The sequence below is a fragment of the Nipponia nippon genome, unplaced genomic scaffold, assembly GCF_047370975.1.
Source record: "Nipponia nippon isolate SJK-2023a ecotype South Korea unplaced genomic scaffold, ASM4737097v1 scaffold_9, whole genome shotgun sequence".
NCBI lineage: Eukaryota > Metazoa > Chordata > Aves > Pelecaniformes > Threskiornithidae > Nipponia > Nipponia nippon.
In genome coordinates, this window is record NW_028262413.1 from 10,849,587 (window position 1) to 10,875,749 (window position 26,163).

Consider the following 26,163-nt stretch of genomic DNA (forward strand, 5'->3'; position numbering starts at 1 on the left):
TACAGTGCTTACAATATTAGTATTTTATAATGCGATACATGCATACTTGTATAGAGCCTCCCGGCACTGTGCATGTGCGTGCACACATACAGTATCCTATAGGTGCGACCACTAACACCACCCAATGTAACACGTCCCGTCTCAACGTCTTGACTTGTTTTCAGTTACTAGTAAATTTGCCAAATCTTAACCATTTGTACTGAACTCTTCCTTGCTGGGCATTCTGCCACAGGCCAAATTCTGGCAAAAAGCTTAACCCAAAACTGCCAAGCCACTCCTGAAAACAGACAGGAACACCACTGATCTACCGTGGTGAGCAAGCCTGACCACCTCTTCTTCGAGAAGCCACCAAGCTCCCACACGTTGGAGCACAGACATGAAAACAGGCAGGTAAAAGACTTCAGTGGGAGGTAGGTGTGTGGCAGCATTCCCCACCTACTGCCTCCTCCTCCTCCTCCTCTCTGACCCCCACCGGCAGGCAGGGGTAGAGGAAGCCACCTGATTTGAATAGAGAGGAGACATCGCCAGCTCAGGAAGCAGGAAAACAAGCAGACAGGGACAAGGAGGCCAGAGAGAGAAATGAACCATGACTGCCTGAGCACATCCCCTATCTCATGGGGGAGCTGCGTACATTTTTTGTCCATTACAGAGGAGCCAGAGGGTTTAGTCCCGTTTGGGACATTTTTGGATATCTGTAGCTTGGCCAACCTGAGATCAAGTTGTGCAGGTGTGTTCAAAGCAAACCCCGTGACTTCAGTGTGACCTCCCTCCCCATTTCCACATTTTAGCCCCAAAACATGGAAAATCCTAAGGCTTCTTGGCTAACTGGTGTTAAGCGTGTTCTCACCCAGCCAGGGCAGCATCTAGTTCTCTAGTCCTTCCCTGAGAAATGGCTGCAAGGTCTTTGTGGAAAGTTCCGGACATAGAAAACTTCGGCCCAACTACGTTGCCATTTAGTTGTATTGGGAACAACACAGCTTTTCAACAGGAGGCCTGGGTCACTCTACTCTAGAAGTCCTTATTTTTTTTAAATAGAAACAACATTGGGCTTTTTCTTGGTGTCAGTAAAGAAAGTAGAAATTACTTTTTTTTTTTTTAATGCTATGTTGCTGGTTTCCCATGAAACATCAACTTTGTTTTCTCACATTCCATCCTATGCATAGAACTGGTAAAAAGCTTTCTGCAAAAAACCCCCAATATGCAATAAGACTATGTAACGAGCCCCATACAAGAGGGAGTAATTTATTGCTAAGGCTTTCTGCATCTGACTCACGGGTCCATGCCCTTCATCAAACAAAGGCATATTGCCTTTTCCTCCTTCCAGCCTCTCTAAAAAACAAAACCCAAAAGCAACCCCCCCTGCCCCTGTTGCCTCAGCTGACCTGGCCCAGTCCCCACGAGGATGCCTGCAACGCCTCGAGCGCAGCAGACCGGTCCTTCCAAAATCGGTGCGTCCCACCCGGGAAGGGACGGGCACAGCCCCACAGCGCTGCCAGGCCGTGCGGAGGCTCTCTGCTCCAACGCTCGCACAGATTTCTCACCGGGTAGAGCTCCGAAGGAGCTTGAGCTTATGATAAGCAACAGCATACTTAACAGTTACATATTACTGTTCATGATAATGCAATATTTCATTTGGGTGATTTAGAAGTCCCTCTTGACCAACTTACAGTGAGACACCAAACGCTTCATCAATCACAACCATTTTTATTCACAATCCAGTGCAAAAACTACAGGGAGAGTTGAATTTTCAGCAACTCATTGGGGAGGGTATTGCTACTAGCACTGAAAATCCTCCTATCTCACCAATTTTTATGTTAGATTCAAATATATTTTCTTTCTAAGCAGCATTCCATTTTCCTGCATCTCTCTGCCGCGTTTCTTATCGTGGCAGGGTGAAAGAGTATCCAATTTAATATCTGTTTTGCAGGACAGGAGATTTTTTCATATCTTATGCACTAAGGAAAGCTGCAGGGGATGGCTTAGCAGGCTGAGCATCAGGTTTTAAATACCTAGACTCCCTGGAACCACAGATCCCATCAGGTCGACTGAGCCCTTCATGTTTCTGGGGTAGATAAATTAAGTGTCATGCTGTTTACTTTGTCGGGATCTTTCCGATGAGACCTCTGCAGTAAAGGTCCTGTCTGTTTTGCATGGAGTTGAAGGTTAAAGTCTCATGGTTAAGGCATAGCACCGGCTGCCACCTTGATCTTACTAAAGCTAATGGCAATTCTGCCATTTCTGTTAAGAGAGACATTCCAGTGATCTGCTCCCAAAACTTGATGCAATGGTACTGGGTGACTGAAAATTATTCCAGAGCTTAACTGCCTCGGTTTTGGTGACTGTTAAAGGGGGAAAAAAATATACACCTCCCAGATGTTTAATTCATAAGTTATACAAAACTGTCAGATCTATGGATGACAGAAGAGATATATTCATCATTTTTACAGCCTGATTTCTGTGGTTGGAGGTAACCCTATGTTTCTGCAAAGTCATACCCTCTTCCCACTCCTCTGCACCACACGGAAGCAGTGGCCAAGCCCACCGACATTAATGGTTCACAACAGAAGCCTTTTAGAAAGAAATCGCTGGAGACAAGTAGTACAAAATAATCACTACAGACAAAACGTTAATAATAATCACAAAAGTCAACAGTTTCGACGGACATGTACAGAGGTGTACACCTATATGCACACACAGACAAAAAAAAAAACATTCAACCTTGGACATTTCAGAGAGTTTCCTTCATCTACAAAAGGTCTGATTCATGGAGAACAGACTCAGTGTTGAAGAAAACAGGATGCTTTGAAGAGGGCAGCTGTAAATATACACTCAGCACCTACTCCTGGCCTTACTCTTTCCTTCCCAGCTACCATTACTTTAATGGATTTAGATCCACAGAAGATTCTGGGAAAGGAGGATGAAGGGAAATACAACGTGACAATAGGAAAAAAGTGTTCTTCAAAATCATTTCCCTTTTCAGTAGAAATCAAGTAGAAAACACATTTCGTTTTGCACTGGTTAGGGAAAGGACTGTCTTTTGATTTGTTTCCACAACAGCTGACAGTACACATTCTCTGCTTAGGGTACCCAAAATAATAATTAACACTTCTAAAACACTGTGTGCTACCATGACATACCAAAGGTGAAGCGTGGCTGTTGGCTGTACTGGCAGGAATTCCTTTTCAGGCGGTTTTAGTGCAACTCCCCTGTTCTCCTCTCAAACTACCCAAGGACCTGCTGGAGCTCCAGCACAGCACCCCATCAGCCTATGGACCTTACTGGGATGGGGTAGGAGAAGAAACAAGAACCAGTCCTTCAGCTCAGTTTACACTCAGTTTACACATTCAAACTGTTTATTTCTAATGTTTTTTTTTGGCGAATGAGCAGACATGGTATAAAACTATTTTTTGAAAACATCCTGTATTCAAGCTAAGACATCCAATGTTGCAAACATATTATCTGCACCACAGAGGGCAAAAGCTTCACCAGGGGATGGAACCAGACAAATACTTCTGGGTAGGGCCTGTTTTTACTGCAGTGTTTGGTGCAGTCTTTTAGAGGCAGGACAAAGACCCTTAGAAAAGCAGAACAAGATATTCCCTGTCAAACCTTTGCAAACCAAACCAAAGCAAACCCAACCAGCAGAATCTGCTATGAAGAACAAGGACTTTGCCCCAAATCCATCTACTGATTCTGGAATCTCAGCACCCGTAAGTTACGCACTCCAAAACTGCTCATCAGTTTTAAACGCCTTGGTTAAGGACGTGAAGGTCTACCCTACATACTCCAGCTAGGGGCAGGGGACAGAATTGAAGTAGAAAAAACGAGGCAGATCAGGGGGTGGCTGTGCAGCAAAACTAAAACCATTACAACAGAGATTGTCTTCCAAACCTGCTTTGAAACAATTATTACAGCACCTCATTAGCTCGCTCTTTAAAGTAAGTTGAACAAGAAAGGACATCAACTCCTGACAAAAGTCCTGTCCACCATGAAGCCCTTGCAAGGTGGCTGGCTTGCAGGTGTCTCTCCAAATTCACAGAGCATCACAAAACCCTTCAGAAAAAGGGGTGGGAGCAAGAAGATGGAGGTGCATTGCTCTCCTACACACACGTCTCTTGGCCCCAGGGACACCGAATCAGCACTGCAGCTCAGCTCTTCCATCTTTCTTGGCTCAGTCTAACGAGATGCCCTCCATATTCCCATCTGCCCTTGTTTTGCTCTTTGCCGAGGAAAACACAACCGGCCCAAAGCGTTGCTGGCTGCCGCAGGCACTGGCAGCTCTTTTAGCAAAAGGCAAATCCTTCATGTCCAGCATGTCCCCGAATGCACTGAACCGCATCCAGAGCGCCTGGCTACAGGTCCCAGCTCAGGCAGAGTGAAGGAGAAAAGAAAGTCATCAGCCTTGACTCTAAGCTCCTGTTTCAGTGCTTCAAGTCACTAGTGGTCAGCAAGGAGGCTATCGGATGTGCCAGCGTGTTCAGAGGGAAAAAGCAGGAACAAAAAGCAGGAGTCAGGGCTGCGCATCCTGCTATCCCAAGGGCGAGCCAGGATGCTCTCCCTGGCAGTGGGCTCCCAACAGGGCTCTGATGGCTGGTCACAGCCGCTACTTGAAATCAACAAGCAAACCAAAGTGAAAAATGGAATGGACAAGGTGGATTTTAGATGAAAGCAAAATGTCCCTCCTCTCTATCAGGTCTGAGGGGTGAAGGATGAAACAGGATGGAACTGGTTTTGGTTTAAAGCTGCAAAGGAATCGCAGGGAGAGAGCACTTACAGAGAAATGTATTTCCATGTAAACTTTTATGCGCCCATCCCTTGTAACTGGACATCAGGGAAGATGTTAATAAACATCAGAGTGAGAAAAACACAGTAAAAAAAAAAAAAAAAACACCAGACTACAAACCCATCTCTTCCAATATGTTAGAAATAGCTCTGCAGCTATATATTGCAGGGAGCCAAGCACACTCAAATACAAGTTTGCATCTTAAACGTAAGCACACATACATATAAACAAGGTTTTGCAGATATTTGTTAGCTGTACCACAAGACTTTCCAGGGTCGGTGCTACAGCTTATGTTACAGTGCTTGTAATATAGCTGCAGATCAGCCCCCCAAGAAGGGGCCTTGGAAAGAAACTGAAATAGCGACAGTTTGCGTTGCTGGGGATATTTCTGAGACACAGTTGCTGTTTACTGTGTTTCTATTTCCAATCAAGCTGCAAAGTCCACCCATAAAACATGAGGAGGCATTTCTTTGGGTGTGGGACAGAGCAACACACACGCAAGGAGGACTAGCTCTTCAGCTGCTACGCCTGAGCAGAGCTCCACCAAAATACTCTTAGCCTGATCTACAGCAGAGTATTTGGCCCACGAAGAAGAAAACTATATTCAAAATCCCCAGTTACAAGGCTTCTCTTGGTATATATTTATGCACAAAGCTCGAATAATTTAATACCACGCCTCACTAATCATGTGAGTGCACAATTTTTGCAGGGGCAAACGGTTCTTGTGCATTTATATTGTGCACCTCTTGCTCCTGGCTTAGAAAAGTTGCCTCAGAAACTTACTGGCACTTGTAAAGGTAGCATCTATCTAACTACGCCACATACCATCCAACGTGATTAATCGTAGGCTCCCTAGGAGAGATTAACCTACTCTACAAGGAGTCAAAAACAACTCATAACGATGGCAAATCACAGCATATGGCCAATTGGACAACTTCATTCCACTTCAAAGGGAAATTAAGTAATACACTCTGGGGTATGTTCTCCTCTTGTTACACTCGCAAATCCCCATTAATGCTAATGATTGCACAAAGTGTAAGAAAAACGCTCCAAACACATAAAACAAAGCAAGATCGGTCAAGAATATGCAAAAGCATATACAAAGGGACCTAAAGAGCATTTAAATGTAACATAGCTTCCTTCTTTCTGCCTTTCTTTCCTTAAAAGCAAGAGGGGTGCAGGTTTGCAAAAACATAATTTGCCAACAAATTTACAAACTACAGCTCATGAAAAACAGTGAAACAGAGACCTGAAATTTAAGGCCAGTACAAGTTCATCATCTTAACTGGAGATCAGAAAACTGGCTCCTAAAGTATAAAAGAACATCAATTCCATTTTTTCCTAAGAAAACCATTTCCTACCAACTTTGAAAACAAGAATGCCTACAGAGATCTGATTGGACTCTGTGATGGTTTTGGCTCAGCTCCCTCACCCCTCCTCAGCTGGGTGGCTAAATGTGAGTCTAACCACGAGGTTCAGAGGCTTCTCTTCTTATTAACCTTCCACTTCATGCTTCCAGTTTTAGACAGGAGTAAAACCGCCTTTCAGAAATTTTACTTATTCTTAGTTACTTCCGAGGTGAGAGTTCACATTTCTGTCCACGTACATGCTGCCAGACTACTGCAGAAAGACAATACTGAATTAATACGCTGGACAACACAGAATTAATATATTAGGGTTTGGCCTTTCTTTAGTCGCCTTGGATTTTTTTTATTTATTTATTTTTTAGAACCATCACAAGAGCAGTTCAATGGCTCCAAAAGTGCCATAAACTCTTGCCCAAATTCGGATGCCTAGACACAAAATGAAATACAGAGATGATCTCTGAGATGCAAGATTTGCAACGGCAACCTGCAACTATCTGTTGTGGTGGGGCAGCATCACGACTAATTAGTACCTTCGTTAAACGCCCAGTGCCAAGACCATGCTGTCACCACGGCCCACCAACGCTTGCGTGCGAGTATGAAGTGAGATGGGGTGAGAACTGAAAGCGCCCTAACTCTCCTGAAGAACTGTCCTCCTTCCAACCAGCTGCTTTTCCAAGCCACAGGACATTTTTCCAGCGCGGTTACGAGCACCACCTCTGTCGGAGCCGTTCAAGATGAATCTTGTCTTTGAGCAAGCAAGAAAAATTCACAAGGGAAAAAAAATCAGATTTGGAAACTACACGTTCTGTAATCTCCTGCCACACAATTTGGCTTTCAGGCAAACTTCCAACCCTTTCAATAGCAAAAAAACAGACAAATACACTGTCTTCTACCATCTCCTGGTGTATTAAGACCAGACTGTGATACAATACCACACACATTTAAAAAGCTGTGCAAGCGGAAGGGAGTGACGCACCCATGGACGGTGGTAGAGAAGACAGAAAACACACCACATGAAATAAAACAGAGCCAAAATAACCACTTCTGTTACAACAAATTTATCTTCTGACGTTCCCCTACCGAATTCAGCGTGGCTTTCCTAGCACAAGGAGCACCTGGGTGATCTGCAGGGGTGGTGCTAACCGAGGCGACTCTCAGCATCAGGAGAGCCTGGCTCATCCAGGCCTTGGCCAGAGAAAGGGCACGAGACAAGGAGAGAAGAAACACCAGCGAAGCTGACCAGCACCGCTGAGTGCTACGACACGCTCTCAGATACGACTGGGCTATTGCACTGCTCTTATCAGCAGACACAAGTTCAAGGTCAGCCTTGATGCACTTACTGAAAACTGACACTGCCTGCGTCCTGCGGTCAGCATGACTTCAAACCAAGGCTCCCAATTATTAGTAGTGATTTTGTTTATTATTGCCAGGCCTGAGGATAAACAAAAAAGGAGTCCCATTGTGCTCAGCATTGTACAAAAATGCTTAATTAGCCTCTTCATAGGTTATTCCCTTGAGCTTCTTTTAAACAAGATATTTTCAAATATAAATAAATTCAAATTTCAGAATTCCAGAAATCCGTTCCCTGAAATTTGTTTCCATAAACAATTAACATGACTTTGCCTTTCAGAATTTCAGCTGTACACAAAACACTTAACTCTTTTGTTTACTTTAAGAAAAATTTGTATTATAAAATCTTGGTCCTTGGGATGTAAATAGATTTTTGCCATTCATTTAAAGCCAGGATTTGAACTCAAATTTTCTCTGAACTATGTGAAAGTTGCAGAATAATTGTTTTTCTGTTGTTTCTCTCCTCTAACTGCTATATTTATATATCAACAATATATATCACAAATGTACAGGAAAATTCACAAATTGGAAAAACAAATTAAGAGTTCAGTTTTAACTCAACACTACACAAATTGGTCTACGAAATTTGAAGCCATGCTAAGATCTCATGAGTTCAGCAACATAATGAAAGCAGCGCATAGCTAGATAAGAGGAATACCAAGACTGTTAGAGCAGTGAAGGCAGGAAAACACGAACAAAAATTTTCAAAGGCAAGTAAAACCTCAGGCTTTTTCCACTTTCTCTGGAGGCATCTGGTCATGTACGTTATTAGAGATGCCAAAGTAGTTGTACCACTGGTCCAGCCTCCCATACCAGCACTTGTATGCTGTTCTTAACACTTGCTAAACACAAAAGGTAAAAGGAAAAAGTGGCACGTGAGGAAAGAGGAAGGCAGCCCATCCTTCTGAGAGTCATTCACCCACGGTGTCATATTCCCCAACTTGTCGGCGGATGGATCCTGAGGACCAGACCATCACTTGAAAGCATTTTATGACCATTTTCAAATGCAAATACTTTCCGCTGAGTCTCCACCTCGCTCAGATTTGTACCAATAATTTAGAGGTCACCAGCTATTACATCCTATTATCTAACCCTTCAGACTCTGCTTTATTTCTTTTTACTGTTACTGTTCACTGATGTTTCCATTCACCTTTGAAGATGCCTGTTTAATTTAGCTGGATTTTTAGACCACACTTTGGATTACATTTCCCCCAAGCTTATTCTAGCAATTTCCTGGCAATAAATGATATTTGGATACCCCACAGAAACCCCACATCAAATATTGATTACTGTTATTTCCATTACCATAGGCTAAGTCAGTTAGGTCCTAAGAGCAAATTAAAGAGTTTGCTTCCATGTTCTGGTCCTTTAGAGGAAGGACACAACTATTCTCCCTAACAAGGAAGATGGTGACACAGAGCCAAATAAATGCCCTAAAAATAGTTATTTCTCTAGCATGGTTAAATAAAGAAAATATAGTAGACTACTTTGCATGCAGAGGATAAAATCAATACAGTTCCCATTCAGGCAACAAAAATTATAGCATATTGCTTTACATATGTACATACTCTTCATTTAAGGTGGAGTTTCCACAATTCCCCTCTGAATACCCAGCTCTGCAGCATGCACCTCTCTATAGCACTCAACAATCTCTGCCTGACATTAGTACTAAACAATATTCATTAAGAGCATAACACTAAAGTGCAACATGTAAGTAAATCAAACTCTCAATGCTCTATTTTACAAATTTCATGGGCCACTGGGGATAATTAAAAGGGTAATTATATAAAGTTGGTGTAGTTTTGAGACTCAAATGACATTTTCTGCTTTAAAACACTGGTATTTTTCTACTCAGGCAGTCTTTTTGTACTTTTATGGTCAAGCAGCATAAACAAACAAGAACTGTTTTTTAAGGTATTTCAATTCCTTTTTCTCTCTCTCTCCCTCCTACGCTGTTTTTCTTGATCAATACCATTCACTAGTTATTCCTAAAAGTCCTATATTAAGGCATCAAGAAAAACGAGGCCTTTTTAAAAAAAAAAAAAAAATATCACTGATCACCATAAAACAACACTGAGCCTCAAGCCTGGTTTAAACTATAGCTCTGAACAAAAATGGTATTGCTTTGAGTGTTTACAGCGCTGGAGTGCTGTTTGGTTTGTCACTGTGTTTAACCACTGCTCTAAAGCTAGCAAAGTACATTACTGGTAGTAACAGCTCATGAAAAATACAGCGAAGAAACTGCTAGTGGCAGAAGCATTTAACTTTCTTGTTAGCAGCCTCCCCCATGTGGCACTTTAGCACCAGCAAGTTGTTTATTATGTTCTGTGCCAGGCAAAACTGATTAAATGGGGCTCTTAAGAATCAAAGCGTTATAAATTCATGGAAATACAGCAAGCAATAAATTCCATGGAATTAAAAGCTTACTAGTGCTATTAGCATTTCAGGGTGTTTGCATTGTTAATAGTGACGTGCAAAAATGATGTTCCTATAAGACAAGGCAAACCAACAGAACGTATGCTTTAGCTGCTACATTTTTGCACAATGTCATGATTACTCGCAAATTTCCCCCCCCCCCAAACTAAAATGCTCATTAATGCTTTAAAGAAAAATCTGAACCAAAGGTCTAGAGACCAAAGATTTACATCGCTAGTAAAAGAAAAGTATTATACACGAACCATAATGCCATTATGACTCTATGAAAGAGCTGGAGATGGATACCCCAAAGCAGAGGACTGCCCTGGCTTTTGGGAGGAGGGAGCGGGGTAAGGCAGGGTGACTTTGCTGACATTACGGGGACACATTACAACACAACAACTTGCCAACAATTTAATAGGTAAACTCGATGCATAGTAATTCGTAATAGCAAAAAGAAAGGGCAATGTAGTCTGACCTGGTGGTCAGTAAATCTGTCAACAGCTCTCCAAAGAGACATCTTTACTCCGGGTCGCTCTATCATCATTCCATGGGCATGACTCTGGTGGCAGCTGACTAACTTCTCCATCATTACTGCAGAGCTCCACGCAAAACACTCACGCCAAGGTGGTATTAGGCCTTCCCTTGTGCCCATCTGTTTGCAGGTAGCTGATAACTTTGTAAATGGAATTCCTTTCAAGCGGAAACTTCGTAAAGAAGCCACTCTAGATATGTGGCTGGGCAGGAGAGGAATGGGACACGCTTTCCAAAACTGCAGAAAAATTGGGCCTCGCAGAGTTTTCTTGTTTTGTTGTTTGAGGGGTTTTGGAACTTTTTTTTTTTTTTTTTTTAAGAAAGGAACAATTTGTACCTTTCTGAGCTGCTTGAACACACAGGAGCGAGATAACCTAACCTGCAGTGTCCCTCTGGGGGGTGAGGGGCAAATCTGGCTCTCATTGCAGACAGGAAAATCAAATCACAGACTTGTTGCCACAGTTAAGGTTTGACATAGGATAAAGAGCATATTCTGGATGGTACATCATGCACAGCTGGCAATGTACAAAGTCAAGAAAAAAATAAGAAAACTTTGTCCAGAACAAACAGTACCCACGCCACGGAGCGAGTCAGCTGCAGAGGTAGGAAAGGAACCCCAAATCCTGACTCGTGCACAAAGCACACGTTAACAGCAAAACCCCTCTCCCAAGATTGAGGGGGTTCACATTTTGTTTGCCTTGAGCAAAACAAAACAAAGCAGTAGGTTTTAAACTGCTCAGAGGCACGTTGTCTTTTTGATGTATGCATGTCCTGGCAGTCACACATCTGCATCAGGAGAGAAATAGCCCAGGTTTTTTGGCAGTTTAGTCCTTTTCATCTGAAAGTTGAAAATACACTGCCATTGAACCTTTGCAGCTCCGGGTTCTGCATATAAAAAGCAGCTGCTGAATACATGCAGGGAGCGAGAGCTTTTTCTTAATGTTTGAACAGTTCCAAGTTCAAACCCATTAAAGTCCAGGTCACACCGGGATCATGTCACTATTAATGCATCCAGTTACATGCTGAGGGAAACCCAATATAAAACTATGATAAACTCTAGTTCTCCCGCAGATATATACTAAGGTCTTACCCAGATGATGCCACAGATCGCTCTTCATGGGCGGTGACCAGATGGGATGGCAATGTCAGAGGACAAAATCTGAGAAAGTCTCTTTACAGTTGTTTTTAAAAAGAAGGTCTCCTCAAATGTCCACAAAGCTTGTTTGGACCTTTTTCTCCCCCTCCTCTTGGGGGAAGAGCTTCTTGTCCCAGTGATGCTGTCTCCTACACATCACAGGTTCCCACACAACCTCCTCCCACATCACCAGCAGCCCACCCCCCATTGCGCTTCATGAAGGCACTGGGGCCGAATGTGGTAAAGACCCCTAACTCCATGCTCCTCCTTTTGGGGGCAGACCCTCTCTGCAGATGGGCAAGGTCCCACTTGTTCTCAGAGGACATCATGCCTGGCCAACTACCTGGTGCCCCAGGAATGACAGCAGCAGGGAAGCAGAAGACCATGGGACATGCCAGCTACTGCCCTGGCCACATGTGGAGGTACTCTGTGGTCTATCCTCTGCAGATACCCGGTATCTCATAATACAGTTGATAACAGCCCTACACTTGCTAAGACGGAAGACAGAGACACAGGGGAGGAGACAAGTGGGGAACTGAGGGAATGTGGCCTTATGATGGTAGAGCGCACAGGGAGTGCTCAGGGCTTCCCCCTGCTGCATGCAACCAGCTGGTATGGTGGTGCCTGCAGAAAGCCACTGCTAGCTGAGAGAAGACAGCAGGAAACAGAGGAAAGGAGCTGGGAAAGCAGAGATTTACGATAAGGGACAAACAGCTTTTCTTAACGTTGTATAAAAACCCAACATCTCAACAAAAACCTACCAACTGCCAATATTCCCAAGCAACATAACGACCAGAAAGTCTGCTCCCTTATGACAGTCCATCAGATGTCCAGGTTGGACAGACCTATGCACATCTATCTACCCCTTTGAAGTAAGGAGTGGATAAGATTAGATGGGCTGGAGCAGAGGAGATCTCATGGCCCACACTAAACACCTGTGGGACTGGAGACAACCTGACTCTGCAAGGCAGCAGTGAGATGGGTGGCAACGCACAAGACACCGCTGACAGTACCCACCATGTTTGCCGACTGCTGTGTATGACAAACCCTCTGCACCACACCAGCAATAGTTGGGGACCCTGAAGTGCCTAGTACTAATCCAACACCACCTGTGCTCTAGATAGCAGATCAAGAATGGATGTTTCTTCTGAATGGTGGTCTCCGACTCGCTGAGGGTGCTCAGACCCCTTGTAACTAAAAGCCTTCCTCTCCAGTAGCTTCTGGCAGGGCAACTTCAAAGACAGGTTCCTCAAGTGGTGGAGCACTGGGATGCAGGTGATGTAGCATGGCACCACCACACTGTCTCGTCCTGCCCGGCTGGGAATCACTGTAGAAGTCTCAGACACAATCGGGTCTAGTAAAACCCAGCTATTTACCCAGCTCCTCTCTGAGCTTTCCATCCTAACTGTGCTGGGAAAGGAGGAAAAGGACTTTACTGGACTTTTTGACCTTATCGAGTATCTAGAAAATACTACGGCTGATCTGGATGTATTTCAAACCGAGTTAACCATGGCAGCTTACAGAGCGGTAATGCTCCAGCTGGCCTGCATATCATGAACATACGACACGCTAACTAAGCAAACTTTGAGAGACTTAGCGAGCACACACTATACACGTGGGATTTACACTATGCACATGTTGGATTTGCACTATTCTTCATGCAATTTTCTGAAACTTATCACAGAGTTAATAAACTCTGAAAAAAAATTGCAAATGCTCTCAGAGATTCAAGATACATAATTTTTTTAAAAGAATAACTTCAATATTAAAACTCAAATTATGTAAAAAAATATTGCTTCATGCACTCAAGTCTCATTGAGGAGAAATTTTCACAAGCCAAAGTCCACATTTTTAAATTATATTCTTTCAGTTATTCAACTTTCAAAAGAAGGCCATGCCAGGCTCTCCTTTTAACTACATGAATACAAATCCAGATAATTCTTTCAGTTTTAAATAGTATTTTGTCTAATTAGTATCTTTTTTTCCCCTCCAAAACATGTATTTATCTGCTGTGAAATCAAAGGCAGAAATGAATTGTTTTAAAGATAGCAGAGAGTAAATAACAAGTTTGGAACCTTGCAGCCTTACCCTGGCAATTTGTCTCATATAATTGACTCAGCAGACATGCTTACAATTTCTTACAACTTTTACAAGACCTCCTGTGGGCTTATTTTAACGTTCTCCAAAACTGAGCTCAGAGCTTTGAATGCTCTAAGCAAGCAGCACCAAAAGCAATCATCTCTCCCTCCTTAAAACGAAAGGAAACAAACAATAAAAGCACACATTTCTTTTCTCACTGGACATCAGATCTTAAAGTAGAATAAAGAAGCAAAAGAATCTGCACTTCTTAAACAAAAAATTTTCTGTTCTTTTCTAATAATAACATTTTAATCAATGTTCAATTTGCATTCTATAAAGCTTTAAAAGCAAAATTTTCCCAATGAAAATTATCTTTCCCAATTATTGGAATAAAATTTAAATGGAGAAGGATGACAGCAATAAAGCAAACAAACTGTAAAAATAACTGCATGACATTTTTCCAATTAAAAAGGGGTTAAAAAAAGGGGTTAAAAAATCCCCCTCCCCCCCAAAAAAGGAAATGGTCTCGTTGCCTATATTATTGATTTATGCTGTTGTTGGCTTTTAAATGTAGCACTTTCTATTTCTAAGACCTTTACAGACAATTACTAATGTCACAACGGCGTACCACTGTTCCATTGGTGGAAGTGCCTCAGTAGCAGGAAATGCTGTGCCCTTCCACAGACGTTTCCTTCCATCAGTGGGATGCACTAACCCTTAACATGTCAGAGGATTAAATGAAACACTTGTATTACAACAAATATGGATAAACACAGGGGCAATCAAAAATAACAAAAAGGGTATGACAGGAGAAGAAAGTAGACCTATTACTCAAAAGATGCCAATTTATCTTTTTTTTTTTTTTTTTAAAAAAAGGGGGAGTAATAGTTCTATTTTTTTAAAACAAAAGAGAAGAGATCATCATATTTCAACAAAAATCTATTTTGAAAAGCCATATTATAAACTACTGATATTAATGGTTTGCAATGGAAACAACGTCAGAGTCTTAGTTACAAATGTCCAAATGTTTGTGTTACCCTACTAAAAAAATAAACAGCGAGCTCAGTCAGAAATGACCCTTTTGAGCAACTCAGCAGTATTACGCAAAACACACTGAAAAGTATATGGCCAGCAGAGCTGGGAGAGCCCCAAATTAAAATTCACAGATTGCACTGGGAGAAACACTTAGCAATTAAACATCTCAGAGGTGGCATCTGAAGTTCCTGCCATTAGCAGCAGCGAAAAATGCTTTCATATGTTGCAATGAGAAATACGGGCAGGCAATCAGGGCCAAAAAACTTTCTTTCCTTTTTTTTTACTGCCTTGGCTTTAGTACGAGCTACCAAATAAAAAGGGTAGCCTCCTGTAATGCCCACTGACATCACTGGTCTTGTAACACTGCCACTGTAAAATATGGTTGCTACCGCTGTAGGACAATAACTTAAGTATGCCAGAAGATATACTTCTGGTGTGGTAGAAGGCAACAGGCAACGACCTTGGAGATGACCAAATAAAATATGAAATACGCAATAAGATCCTATTTCTGGTGTCATTTTCTCACACCTCTAGATTTTGTAACACAGGAGCACGCACTGTCTTTGTGACATGAGTTTTCTAAAGGCAGGTTTCAAGCCTGCAAATCTACAAGTGGTCTTGTGTTGAGAAGCAGGCATGGCTCTGAGATGCTAACAGGCAGCAGTGATGTGTATAAAGCCCATCAGCCTATTTGCACTAGTAAGCAGCAATCACCATTGCATCCACTGGCTCAGCAGCATAACTTGCACAAGGGCAAGTTTCAGCACAACTCTTAATTCAGAGTTATCTGCCTGCTTCAGAAGGAAACCTTGAAACTGGATCTTTCCATCACATTTGTTTTTGTGTTTGAGACTGAGCATGAGTTCAGGCTATCTGACCTGTAGCCCATGCCTGGCTTCTTGAGTAATGAGGACCGATGCCGTTCCTATGTCATTCCCAATTCTCTCCTTGCCCAAGCTATGATAAAATGCAGCGTGTCCTGACATATTATCCAGTTTGGTCTCGAAGAACCAGGCTGGAAATTGCATAGCCTGCACTGCATGGTGTATTATCAGCTGCTTCCTTGGTGTATCTGCAGCTAGGCCAAGTTAAAAGATGAACACAGCAATGTACCTGTTGAACACAGTCCATAGCAAAGCTACAATCAGCATGAGAGAGGAGAGGCTGTTCATGGACCACTGATGGCACAAGAACAGGCTCCAACTTTCTGAACACAGCTTTTACAGCACCCTTTCCCAAATGGCTCAGGATCACGAGTCCAACCAGCTTCAACAGCACTACCCATCACTGCAACAAAAAAAAAAAAAAAAAATCATCCCTCGCAGACACATCAGTGCCTAGCACGGGACGTCGAGTCTTCCTCTTGGGATGCACATACCTTAAATTTCCTCACACACAGAAGGGTGGTGGGAGGAATTCAAACACCTGCCGTGGCAGGGATGCTGCAGCCCTGAGCTCCACAATGGCACTTGCCAATACAGCCATTTTTGCATGAAACTCATTAGATGAAGAAGGTTGGGCCTCCCCTGATGACAGCTTAGTTTAATGGACCTCACAGGACTTTTTGGCAACTGGTGAACATCAGTGCACCCTTTATGGCTGCTTAATCTGCAGTTACAACCTCTACACATTGGGCCATTTTCAATATATGTACCTGTGTTTCATCTGTAGGTATAGATTAAGCCAGTGGTTTCCAAATCTAGAGGTGCGCATGAACCACTCAGCCTCGTGCTTCATGTTCTTCACAGATTCAAAACGGATGGCGGTAGTTTGAACGTATGTTAAGCAATACAAATCAGCACTTGCATTTTACTGGAGATCATATCGAGCATCTACCTAAGCCAATGGAAGAAACACTGCAGGATTATGCAAAATACTGGCCAAATCTTGCTCACTTTAGCAGTCTTCATGAAGACCAGAACGGTTTCATCCAAAAGCATCAGATAAGAGGATCAAAACCTGCTACTGACTATCTTAAAGCCGAGAAATGTATCTTTCTACCAATCCACTTGAAGATTTGTAATATATTAAGGAACATTAAGAAGAATAAGAAAAAGAAGAAAAGCTAAATGGGCCAAAAGAAAACAAAAGAAACATGTTCTCTTGAGATTGCTAATGCTGGCAGACAATAGTGCAGAAAGAACTCCTCTGACAGATCTTTGAAGTCTTCAATACAGCATGCTAGTGGTCCATGTTAATGAGATTTGCTCAGATACTTTTTAAATTATTCCAAAATGTCTTAATCTATTTTGTATATCTTCTTGACCCAATTGATTCAGAAAAGTCACAGCTTCACCCATCTCTGGACTAAACTTTTCATTCGAATAGGTAAGATCTTCAAGCAGTTTGTGGTTCCAAAGGCCCACACACAACCTTTTTAGGGTTTACCCCAAAACATACAGGTAATATTGTAATTTCTATTACTACAGATTACAGAAACGCTTAGCACCACACTGTACCTTTCAATTTGAGTAACTCAAAGGTCTTAACAAGTAGGATATTACCACCTCTCCCAACAATCCGAAAGTAAATCCACTCCTAGATGTGGCCTGACAGACACTAATTGCTCCAGCTACGTGACTACCACCCCACCGGCAAGTGAGCAGCAGGCATCAGTGGGGGTCTCCCAGGTCCCTGCTTCCTGCTGGGGGTGATAAAAGCACTCACGTAAAATGCTTCCAGTATGGCTCTATGTAATTTGGGCCTGTTGCAGAGAAAATATTGGAGAAAATGTCCAAGAACCAGGTCGTCTGCTCCATTACAGACTTTCTTATGAATGCACCCAATTCACAGGACCCACATTCAGAAGTCGCTGCACACCACATCTTCTAGCAATGATGGCTATTTCTGCTTTAGGACCATTAGGTCAAAAGCAAGAAAAGTCAAGGTGCCAAACTCAGTAAGGAAAACATCACCCTACTAACCTCCTGCTGCCTGACATGCAAGCGTCACTGCCACCCAGCCGGTACAGAAAACAGGAGTAAGGATCTCACCAGCACATCTTCTGGAAAGTCACTAGCAAGGAAGAGTGCTGGGGAGAAACTGCACACACTGTCGAGCCCTTCATAAACAGAAACTTCTCTGAAAAAGTTTGTTTCAGGGCTTTGACTTTTCCCTGGAGCTCCTCCTGCTATGGCCAGCAAAGACGTGCCACAGCGACATGCCAACCCCGTTTGAGAGGTATGACTCTTCCTGATGAAACAAAGTGGTGGGACTACCAGGAAAAAATGATATTTTTTTTTTTTTTGTCCCAGAACCACTTTGTTTTCCACACAGACAGACTGCACTGCACCATCCATTTTTTGTACTGAGCTTAAGGAAAAAAAAAAAGTCCTTCTGACCTTTCTCCTGGCTTGAAGGGAAAAGAGAAAATATACATATATAAAATGTTAAAGCTCAAACCCACAGATTTATCTGTTGATCATCTCATTTGGTTCTGAGTTACAGCAGGCAGCTTCTGTTTTATTATCAATATTTAATCAGCATTTAACTCTGACAAGCATTAGGATTTGAAATTTTAAACTAAGTGCAACTTTGCTAAATCCTTTGTGTTGATTTTTTCCCGTCTTCTAAAGGATTCTATCTTTGCTATCTTAAAAGTCTGCATGTGTCTTTTGTTATCAATAATGTACAACTTTAGTAGCATGTTTTGTACTTTTCAATTTTTCAGCATGCAAGCTATCCCTGATTTACAATGCTCACTGAATGGTGTTTGATTATTGAAAATGCTTTTACATACATTTAAACAAATGACTGCTCCTGGAAAACTAACACTATTGTCCATAATTCTGTAAAAATACATTTCCCCTCCCTTCTCCCCAAATCAAACATTTCAATTCAAGTTCTTACTTTGAGGAAAAACTGGCATATCATTAGGCATTATGCTTAACAGTGCTAAATAAAGGAGAATGTAAACATCTTAATTCTGAAGGTTTAACCATCAAAGGCCCTTGCTGCATCTATTCTGTTATTTGCGCCTGTGTTCAGAGCTCTTTGGAGCTCACAGAAAAGAAGAAAGCAAACAAAACACGCAGTGTAAAAATCTATTTTACCAGCTCTGTCCTGCATCCCACTCCGCATGCCCGAGGCCAGGCTCGCGTGCAGTGCTGGGACGCCCGGGGCCACGCGGCTGCTCCTCAAGGAGTACAGAGTCCTGCTCTGTAACTGCACTGAGCGGCTTAACCGCTAACTCAGAAGATGGGATTTCACCTGAAATTAAGCTATCAAGCAATTGAGCTCAAACTCAATCAACCAAACCCTTAACCTTCCCTGTTTCAGTGGCACTGTTCTAATTAGGACTCTATCACTATTTCCATTACTATCTCCTATTCTCATGGTTTATTATCTCGGCAGTTTCAATTCTCACCCAGTTGAAATTTGACATCCAGTTTCTTGGACCACATATCACTCATTGTGGCTTTATTTTATGAAATATGTTGCAAGATTATGGACCGATCCTGCAGCAAATAGGTTTTCATGGAAAATAGCACACCTCACTGCAGTGGAAGCAGGACAGAGCCAAACCTTCTCGAAGAAACAAGTCCTAACATTAAAGGACACACAGAACAACTTATTTTTCATCAAGTTGTGAATTTTGTTGTGCAGTTTGAAAACACATGCTTGAACATGCATCCCACATGCATACGCCATAGCTGATCCATGGTGTTTTCTCCAGTTCTCAGGGTCTTCCCACTGAGCCTGGATCATCTTCTAGGAGACAGAGTTTGGCTGAACCCTACTTACCACCTCTGCCCAGAGGTGCACGGTGAGACTCAATAACCTATGATACTCAAGAGGTCAGACTGAAAGATCTAATGGTCTTTTACAGCGATATATTCTACAAATCACCCAAACTGCCTCCTGCTGAAAGATGCACACCAGAGGGTATGTCTGGCATGTGTGATGTCCTGATGGTAGCAATACAAAATACGTCTGCTTTTGGAGACATGGCATACAAACTTCAGGATAGCCTAAAGGTAGTGTTTTGCATTTATCACAATCAAAATTCCTAATTTTCCTGGGTCATATAGCATCATGGCCACGCGTGAACCATGGCTCCACAAGAATCCCATAAATTCTAAGGCCCTCTGATGCACCTGGGACTTAAAATTTTTTCCCCTTCTTCACAAAAACTCGAAGAGGGAACACCACTGCAGGGCAAGGAACCACCATCATCTTAAACTGCAGGATCTGCTGCTTCTTCAATAGCTGAAATGCATTTAATACCTCATGGGCTCAATCATTAAAAAAAAAAAAAAAATCAGTAATATTCAAATCTTGAAGAGAGGCATATATCATACAGCTGACATACACCATCGGCATGGCCAGGGATTGCAATATTCACTTGAACTTCATGAATTTCATCCTCACTAAATAGATATTTTTGGCAACAAAGAATTGAAAAAAAAAAAAAACAAACATCGTCCTCAGATCTATTTTAATTTAAAACAGAAGAGAACAGGGACATTTTTTTCCCCTTGAAGTACATTTTAATAAAATTAAAAATAAAAATAGCTCTAATTCACTTTGATGCATTTAGTCATTCTGTAAAATTCTAAGTTTAAAATGAAATCACCATTTTATATTCAAACAAGGTCAAGAGAACAGCACTAACGAGCACTGACATCACAGCGAACAGCAGCCACTGCTCCACGCTTACATCAGTGTTGCTTGTTGCTATGGTGCTTAACCGACTATTAATTTCTGAAAGAAGGTGATTATAAAGCAGCCATATGAACCTCAGTCAGATGACACCCTTCAGTACCAAACACTGATCTGTGTTACTCTTCTCTTCTGCAAGTTAATTTTGTGAATCACCACTTTTGTGATGTTAATATTCCTTTCCAACTTGAAACTTTGGACCAGAAGAGAGGCAAGGAGTTAATTTAGAAGCAAGGGACTTTCACGTTGCTTTAAATAAAAATCATTTTGCAGAGAGTGATATTTCTTTCCTTTTTGCTACGCTCCAAAAGACTAAAAAGCATGTGTTTTAATTTTTGCAGTGATAATAAGCGATCAAATTAACAGTTAAATTCTGCTCTCCTGCTCTGCTCAATGTGCTGCTCTAAATCCAGGAGTGTCTCAGTCTGGGACAAAGCAGCATTGAAGCCGACTTGACCATTCCCCAGGGATTTGCCCCGGTAAGGGGACCTTGCTGCAGGGCTCTGCCACTGTAGCTCCCAGCCCAGCACCCATCGATGCTGGGCCATGGTCTTGGCCATGCGGCCACCAAGATCAGCCAGAGCAGGGTCTTCCCATTCGCACACAGGCTATGTCCGGTTACCAAACAGCCTTCTCAGAACATGGCTGAAAGCCAAAAAGTGCATCTTCGTGTCCTTGCTCTTAAAAATGCAACTGGGCACCTAAACCATTGGCTTCCCAGGCAAAACATGGGTTTAAGGCACAGTGGTGGCTCCAAAAGCTTAGCTCCAAGCCCAACGCTGCAATTTTTATCCATATTGCCAGAAGAGCCTTTACTCGTGCAACTAAGGCACACTCCCGGGGTTTGCAGGCACACTCCTGGATCAGATCCTTCCTTCAGACAAGCTTCAGAAACTGCGTGCAAAATATTATTTGTGTTTACCTTCTTCAGTTGCTCCTGTAAAGCAATCTTCAGTTACAGCCACCCAAAAAGCTCACTCTTCTTACCCTGCAGAGAAAGAAGGTAACACACGTGACTACTGGGTCAGTGTCAACAACAACGCCCAAAGCATTTTCATTGGCACCACATTTGCAAGTACAAACATAAATAAAGCAACAAATGAATCTAATAATGTTTAATGGTGAATGACTTTCAGAGAGAGTTAATAAAAACAATCAAGTCACAGGACTGCTGCTTATCAGTACCAGCCAGTGTGAGGCTCTTCAAGTTCAGCACGAACAACTTGGTCTTGGGGGGGGGGGGGGGGGGGGTAAAGAAAGAACAAACCCATGGAGATGAGACTTCTTTGTTCTCTAGCATAAACTTTCTTAATCTTGATGTCTATCAGTCTATTTTCAGTTTGAATAATAGATGAGTTCAGTCCTTTGTTTCAGAAATCTGACTGTTGTCTGAATGGGTTCTCCTTACTTAAGGCATTTTAAGACCATTTGTAACCACTGCTATTTTAGCTTCTGGATCCTTTCTTTTTTCTCATCCTTTTCCATAGAGACACAGTCCTAGATGAGATTTTAAAACTAGCTGCACCTTCCTAATTCAAAAAGTTGTTTACTGTCTTGGGATATCTTCTCGTTAAGCATTACCAAGAGCACACCAAGTATGCCAAGGTGGGAAGAGCAGTGGGTATTTAAAAGAGAAATAATTAAAGTGTATCTTTATAAAAAGTAGGAGGGAGAAAACAGCACGTGTAGGGTTTTTTTTACCCTGTATATTACTGCATCTTGTGTACTCTCTCTTATGCAAAAGAGTATGTAATCTTTTAAGAAACATGACAATCTGCCACTTTCTGTTCATGTAATTGGGATCAACATATGGTACAAGAGAAAAGAAAAACATTTGTTTATTAATTTAGATCAAGTTACTAACTCAAACCACTAACAGCATTCAGAATTAATTTCCCATCAATTGACCAAATACCTTAATAGAGTAAAATTATAACATAATTTCACTGAAATGTTGATCTTCTGCTGCAGGAGTGCAGAATAATATGCAATAAAGACAGAAAGAAATATGCAATAGTTTGGTGACACAGATGACATCATATGAAACGGAAAGTCAGCGACATGTGGATGTGTAAGATAGAGCTACGTGAAACTCCATTTCATAAAATTCGCAGAGGGATGTGAAGTTTTGGGGGTGTTCATGAAACTCATCAAATGGTAAGTTATGCTATTTACATCAGTAGATGAAGCTTTTTACTGAAGCAGTAAAATACCAACCTCTGGGAAAATTCAGAATCTTCATTAAGTTCTTTCAAAAGAAAATGTACTCATTTGCCATTTATTTTGGAAGGAAAAATGTTTTCACAATGAGAATGAGGCATTACTTCTTTACCATTGAAATCCGATCATTTTTACCCAGAAAAAAAAAGGTTACCTTGAGATAAAATGAATATTGCTTTTATCTGTTGCTCACTGGCATTTTATTTTTTTTTTTTAATGTTTCGAGTGAGAAGCTTTTCACAGTTCTTGTAATGCGGTACCGGAAGATCAGGGGCCAAAATTTGTACGCGTTTGCTGTACAGGAAGCCCTATGTACTTTGCTGGGCGACATGTGTAAGACATTCCTGATTCTCCATTGTGAAGGACATAACACTACTCCATCGTAATAGGTCAGGTCTCACCTTCCTGAGAGTATGTAAAACAATACATCTTTTATGTAAAATACATGACCTCTGACATGCGATGTGCTCTTAGATTAGCAACAGTAAAGGCTTTTATCCTGCTTTGCTGTGGGGGTTATCTTGGATTTGACACTTTAAACCTCTTTTCATATTTATCTGTTTTATAAATTTTCTGGGTATTTGGCAGTCACATCCTTATTTTGGCAGTATTTTGCAAGCAGACTTCATTTCTACCCTGAGTCTTCATGATAGCAAATGAACCATCTTAACATGTACTTTTTAAGGAAACTGCTGAAAATTACACGTTCGCATACAATGTGCATACAATATCTCTTTCAGCAGTGCTGTAAGAGGCAGGTAATGTTTTCTAAACACATTTGTCATACATGAACCGAACACGCTCCAAGGACACCCAGTAACACTGGCCCACCATTAGCTGGTAGGAGACCAATGTGGTCTACCAAGGGCAACACACATGGAGAGCTGAGGACTTCAGCTCTTCTCACAAATTGATTGAAAGCTGGACTGCTTTCATTTCTGGTTCTCTAAGTCTTGCTATATGCTACCTGGCTTTCAAAAATTTGGATAATGTACCATTGAAGTTAAAATGAGCAGCAGAGACAGCTGTTCCCACCTGTGAAAATTTCTCATTAATAGTCAAAAAGTTGAGTATCTCAAAACATAGAAACACAAATACAGACTTTACTCCTGAAAATGTTTATATGGGTGAGTGAACTGATGTAGGCAACACACATTCCTACCATCATGCTGTCTTTAACATAAACACAAAGTACCATCAACACTGTAAGTGTGCATGTGGAGCAAACAAAGAAAAAAATCCCATCCTACCAAAGCAAGACACTTCACACCACACTCGTATTTTCCCCCAAGGAGATGATTAAAATAGAAAACCAAACCACAAACAAAAATCCACTTTGTGAGCAGCAGTGGTCCTGCTGTCTCATGAGTGCAGGAAAGATCTCCAAGCACCTGCGACACTGTCCCCTCGGCTCAACTGGCATTCCATGCAGGGAATGGCCCATGCAAAACTACATGCCCTGCTCAGATTTTACCAGATATTCCTGAAAACATTGCGTTTACTCGCTGAGTGCCTCAGTTTACCTATCAGCGAGGTGGGTAAACGCTTTTCTAATACATTTTTAAATCCTTGAATACAAAGTCACTTTTTAAAATATCTGTTTTCAGCAGGATTTTGGAACGACAACTAGTAAGAAGCCTAAAGAGATGAGCCAGTGCCATAACCCTTTCAGTTGACTTTAACAGAAAGCCCCCCTGTTGCTCCAGATCAGGTCCTACCTATTTACCTGGCACCAAGGGAGAAGGCAAAAAGATCAGATGCTTTGCCATTATACCTGCTGTCGGGTCGGGCCTTGTAACTCTCTTGATCCCACAACGCTTATTCGATTTAGTGCTCTCCTCCTTCAGGGCAGGGAGGTCATTTCTGGAAGGCTGCAGGATGGAGTCCTAACTCCAAGTGATTACTGCAAAGCCAAATTTAACTAATAATATAAAGAATATGCAGAAATAGAGAGCATTGCAGAATGAAGTTCTACTTAAAACAGCGTCGTTTGTATTAATATCTAAATAAGAACAGCATTGGGTATAGCCAAAAATAGATTAAGAAAGACCTTGATCCCACACAAACTGGCTGTGAGTAATTTTACACAGGAAAGTAGCACACCAGTTGAGCTGCTCCCCTGCTTAGAATTATGCATGTCCTTTTTTTTTTTTGCCAGTGTCCCAGCCTTGAAAAGCCTACAATTCATTATTGGAAACCTAAAGTAGCAAGGGAATCTCCCTTCACTACCTAGAAAGCACACCTTTCATTAAAAAAAAAAAAAAAAAAAAAAAAGAAAAAAAAAGAAAACACACATAATAGCACAACAAAAAACTGTTTCTAAAACTTGATTTAGATTCATTTTCTCTTATATAAGACCAGCTGAAATATATTTAATGCATCTGATCAAAATATTTACAAGGCTTCCTGAAAGCTTTAAAATATCAAAACCTGATCATCAAAATACGCAGTTCCATGCAATAACGTCTTCTCAATAAAGTGAACCGTAACCATCTAATACAGCTGTTTCTTTCCCTTCAAAACTCCCTGAGTCACATTCAATGGCACACAGGCTGAAATATGAAATATCTCCTACTATTTTCATAATTATTATTTTCTTGTCCTGTGTAGGAATAGATGCAGTCAATGATTTTGTCAACTGTACGGGGGGGGGGGGGGGGGGGGCAAAACAAAACCATGTTTTTCACTTGGCATTTTACTAATCCTGAAAACAGAGGATGCACGCTAATCGTGAAGGGCAACATCTGGTACCAGGCATGCTTGTGGGCCCAATCCCGCATGCAGGTTACTTTTCGCACCCAGTGCACTCAGTTGAGTTACTAACACACCCAAATTATATGTAGAATTGCTTTCAGGGTGGTCAGTAGTCATCTCTTCAGTTGTGTTGCACCTATTTTTTTTTTTTTTAAAGAGGTATCCAGCAACCTAAAAAAAAAAAATATATTAAACTATTTTAAATAATCTGAGGGACAAATATTTTTTCTGACCGTTGTCAAGGTGGCTACTTTTTCTTGTGCAGCATATATGAAATCTCAGGAGGCACGGTACAGGAGATTTTCTATACCAGGAGTCATTATCACCTCCTCAGAAAGTGAAATGCAGGTGAACAGTAAAACTGCGAGAGACTAAGTGCACTTCTTCCACCTTGCTTTGAAAAGGGGGAAATGGATTTGGTACAGGCCAAAACACAGGGATATTAATGCTCGCTACCTTGCTGCTTCTTAGTGGAAGGAGGGAGAAAATCATACTGTATTTTCATTTTCAGTCATTAGCAGGCTGTTCAGAATCTCTGGCTGGTGCTTATTATTTATTCTAAACAGAAATAAAATAAAATAAAAATAAATAACAGGACGAGGACAAGCTATGCACAGCACATTTTCTCTTTCAAAATAATATTACCTTTCAAGTCCACCGTAACCTTGGAAAAGAATTACTCGATGTAAGCCAATGCTACGAAACTAATCACAATCCATTCCTCCCCCGCTTTTTAATAGCTCTTATAGGAAATATGGGTACAGTTAATAGACAAGTTAAGAACAGCTCGCTTCCAATACAGAATTTGAACTGCGACGGTAAGTCTTGCA

At 41.6% G+C, this 26,163-nt stretch overlaps 1 protein-coding gene across 17 annotated transcripts in view; it reads right to left on the reverse strand.

The window, feature by feature from the left end:
- FOXP1 (forkhead box P1) overlaps window positions 1–26,163 on the reverse strand; it is a 392,835-nt gene that overhangs the window by 205,425 nt on the left and 161,247 nt on the right. For all 17 annotated transcript variants that reach the window (XM_087743167.1, XM_087743173.1, XM_087743168.1 and 14 more), the window contains one exon: window positions 21,282–21,347. The gene's annotated coding sequence lies outside the window, so the exon portion shown is untranslated. The remainder of the gene's footprint in view (window positions 1–21,281; window positions 21,348–26,163) is intronic.